This window comes from Coffea eugenioides, chromosome 4 (assembly GCF_003713205.1).
Source record: "Coffea eugenioides isolate CCC68of chromosome 4, Ceug_1.0, whole genome shotgun sequence".
In the NCBI taxonomy this organism is placed as follows: domain Eukaryota; kingdom Viridiplantae; phylum Streptophyta; class Magnoliopsida; order Gentianales; family Rubiaceae; genus Coffea; species Coffea eugenioides.
Genome location: NC_040038.1, coordinates 38,246,468 through 38,250,797, shown reverse-complemented (window position 1 = coordinate 38,250,797; position 4,330 = coordinate 38,246,468). Strand labels below are relative to the sequence as shown.

The 4,330-nt window shown below is 35.6% G+C and overlaps 1 non-coding gene across 1 annotated transcript; it reads left to right on the top strand.

Moving 5' to 3' along the window:
• The first annotated feature begins 1,065 nt into the window (after positions 1-1,065).
• Positions 1,066-1,172, top strand: LOC113769699. Its single transcript, XR_003468246.1, has one exon. It is a non-coding gene; the product is annotated as a small nucleolar RNA R71 (small nucleolar RNA).
• Positions 1,173-4,330: the final 3,158 nt, after the last annotated feature.

Sequence of the window (4,330 nt, the reverse complement as noted above, 5' to 3'; positions counted from 1 at the left end):
GGAATCTGCAAAATAGCATCCACAAAAGGAATGTTAATATGTAATTGTTTAAAAATGTTGACAAATTTCTCAAATTCTTTGTCATTTCTTGAAGGCTTCAATCTTTGAGGGAATGGTATTGATGGAGGAATTGGTGTTGCATCTTCCATTTGTAGTTCATTTTCCTCCATCTTTTCTTTCCCTTTTACTTCCTTGCTTCCCTCTTCTAACTCATTCAATTTCTTATTTTCTCTTTTTTCAAACTCTCTTCCACTTCCAACTACCGGCGGCTCAACTAATTCTTTACCACTACAGAGGGTTATATCCTTCACATGCTCCCTTGGGTTCACCTCAGTTTTACTAGGTAAATCCCCTTGATTTCGATTATTAACAGCATTAGCAATTTGGCCTAATTGAACCTCAACATTCCTATACATATTGGTGAGTTGGTCCATTCTTCCCTCAATTCTTTCAAACCGTTGAGTAGTGGCACTAGCTAACTTTTCAACTTTATCATTTGATACATTGGCTAGCTATTCAATCGCCAATTCCCAAGCTGGTTTGGACTCATGCAGTGGTTGCTTTTGTTGAAAATCCGGTGGATTAACTGATTTTTGTTGGTTCCCTTGATCTTTTCATCCAAAATTCGGGTGATTACGCCATTCTGGATTATAAGTATTGGAGTATGGATTGTTTCAGGGTGGACGGTTGTAATTGTTGAGATATTGAACCTGTTCACTGCTAGAACACATAAAATCATCATGATCTCCGCCGCAAGTGGTACAACATGCAAAAACTACTCCTTGATTAGAACTAGAACCAACTTGCCTATTAAGCATATTAACCACATTATCCATTTTTGCACTTAACATATTCAAGGTGTCTACTTCGAGCATACCTGCGGTTCTCCTTGAATTATCTCGTTCGTTTGCCCATTGGTAGTTGTTAGTAGCCATTTCTTCGATCAATTGCTGAGCTTCCTCAGCTGTCTTTCCCATCAAAACTCCTCCCGCTGCTGCATCTACATGCGTCTTTGTTGGATAGGTGAGACCATTATAAAATGTTTGGACTACTAGCCAATCGGGTAGACCATGATGAGGGCATTTTCGTTGCAATTCCCGATAGCGCTCCCAAGTTTTATACAATGTCTCTCCTTCCTGTTGAGAAAAACTAGTTATATCCATTCTCAATTTAGCAGTTTTTCCAGGTGAAAAAAATTTATTAAGAAAAGCCTTAGCTAATTCATCCCAAGTAGTAAAAGTATTTGGAGTATGAGATTGTAGCCAAACCTTAGCCTTATCCCTTAGTGAAAATGAAAACAATCAAAATTTAATTGCATCTTCACTAATACCATTAAATTTAATTGTATCACAAATTTCAAGAAATGTTGACAAGTGAGAATTTGGATCCTCGGTAGCAATACCTCCATATTGAGATTGTTGTACCATTTGAATCAGTGATGGTTTTATCTCAAAATTATTAGCGTTTACCATTGGTCTTACAATACTAGTTTGAGAACCGAGTGCTCCCGGTAAAGTAAAATCTCGCAGAATTTTCCTATTTGATTCATTTTCTGCCATTTCTTCCTCAAATTGTAATTCTATCAAGATATTTTCTATTGGCTGCCAAACCTCTTGTTCCTCTTGATGTGATGTATTCCTCCTTTTCTGTATAATGTTCTTTCAATTTTTGGATCGAAATGTGTAACTTCTCGATTTGATTGGTGCATACACTATAAACAAAAATAAGAGAAATTTTGCAATTTTAATTCAACAACTTGAATAAAAACAATGAAATTATCTAAATTAATAGAGATGATTAGGCCCTAATATTGTCGCTCCCCGGCAACGGCGCAAAAAACTTGATCGATTTTTTTATATCAATGCAAGTTTAATTCCGATTTTACACCCGTTGGACTGCAAGTATACAGGCCACAATTTTAGTACAAGATGTGTATCGGGTCGATCCCACGAGAAGCAATTTAAACAATTACTAAGCCCTTGTTTTCTCTATTATTTAGACTTACAATTAATTTGAGCAGAGAAAGTATAATGCTGTAGTCTACAAATCTGATATACAAATCTAGTTTAACAAATGTTGAAAGCAAATAGAGAAATTTCACTTAAGGAAGATTCTAGGAATGTAGATTTCACTTATGGCATAAACAACACAAATGAATGGACTTACTTCTTGCTATTATTCTTGTTTAACCAGAAATTCATTTTCAAAGTTTTCAAGTTTCATTTTCATGATGAAATGGCTTAAAGCAATATAGATTTCCCTATTTTCATGGTGAAATACTACTACTACTCTGTTTTATTTCATGAAATGCTAAATAATTTACCTAAGTGTATCTCTATTTTCATGAACATACAACTCAAGCTCTACTCATGTGTTTCCATTGTTATACCAATTCTTATTGAACAATAACAACTATAAACAAGCTATTGGTGATGAATCAATAACAAGTAATCACAGCTACACAAGTAGACAAGTTAATACAAGATATAACAAGTGTAAATCACATTCAATTCATATTATTTAGCCATAAGTTTTATCTACTCCCTAAATGAAGAAAATTGGCTACTCATGAATGATTTAACAATCAAAATCACAAGTTTATTAATGCAAAACATCATACAGTACAAGTATAAGAAAGATAAAAGAAAGCTTAGCCAATTGAAGGTGAAACTCTCCAATTCCTGCTATGCTCTTGCACAATATGATTACAAGTGAAAAACTCCAAAAAATGCTTCTTCAAGAACTCCTCTCTAGAGAGAAAAATGTTACAAGATGAAAAACTAGCTACGTATGGTAATGTCCTCACCTTTCCTTTGTGTTTCTGCATAAAAAGTGGTAGAAAGTCTACTCTTCTCCTTCATAATTTCCTCCACTCAGATTTTGTAAAAAGAAGTCAAAGATATGATGTTTTTTTTTTGTCTACACTCATTTGGTCTTCTCTTTCGTTGCAGAAGCATGTGCCACCGATTTTTGTCCCTCAAAATAGCTGAAAAAGTTGTGAGAAAGGTAAAGAAAAACGGCTGTGCCACTTGCTGAGAAGAGAGACAGATCTGAGACTCGGATCCGAGGGGTGAAAATTGATCCGAGCTCGGATTTTTGGATCCGAGGAATTTCCATGATGGATCCGAGGTCGGATCGTTCTGATCTCGGAAACACTCCTCCAGAAGTACAGACGAGGGTTTGGATCCCTCTTGTTTACACGGATCCGAGCTCACGGATCAATTTTCCAGTTTTTCACTTCTTTCCTTTTTCTACATTTTTGCTCCCAATTTCTTTTGTATTTTGTTCTCTAGACGATCCTTACATTTCTTTCAGCTCGTGCATGAATTTCATACATCAATAACCTTCACAATTTCACAAAATTAACGCATTAATCCACTCATTTATCAAGTTTTGAACACTTAAATAATATTTAAGCAATTATCACCAAAAGAGTTCAAATATGGCTTTAATCTTCTCAAAACATACCAAAAATTCATACCAAATTTGTACAAAATGTATGTTAAATATTCACTTATCACATGCATTACGAATCTCAAAGATATACTGCTTTCGGTTGCATTGATTCTGACAGAGTTGAGGAAGCATCTGCCTTGGAAGCTCCTGTTGGTAAAAGTGCGGGAGTATGGTAGTTTGAAAAAGTTTGAGTTTGCTGCCTTTCCCACCAAAAAAGGTGAAGAGCTCCTATCCCAAGAGAGAGCACTTCTACTTAGTGAGAGAAAGTTCCTATTAATCTTTGAAGCATCCTATATGCATGAATATCCACTTTACTACTTATTGTACATTCCATTTATCTACATAATCTCTCTATAATTTTATATTAAATGATCATATCTTTGTTCGATATAGTACTTAAGATATTTCAACTAACAATAATATTACAAAGGCTGTTTGGTAAGGTCCCTAGAGTACATAAGGTGGCTGTTTGCTAATATCTAGAGTTACGACACAACGTGGGTGGGGCACGGTCACTTCAATAATGCCAGAACAATAATATCTGGTAAGCTGATTCTTTCGGATGCCCTTACCGTAGAAGTATGAATGTATTGATTAATAGACAATCCATGGGGAAATATGTTCCCGATAGTACGACCCTTTGTGACGCTCCCACTTCTCCCTAAGGCGAACCAAAGGGTATCCGCGGGACGCCTACCCAACTCTCGCCAGGACTCAAGCAATTCCATTCAAGTTTAATACAATACAACACGTTACGATTAAATATCATAAGTACAATCAGTGCGTAAGCATTCAAGCTTATCGATATTCAACATCTACCCAATCATTACATTGGGACCTTGAAATACATCAATATTCAAAATATACATCAATC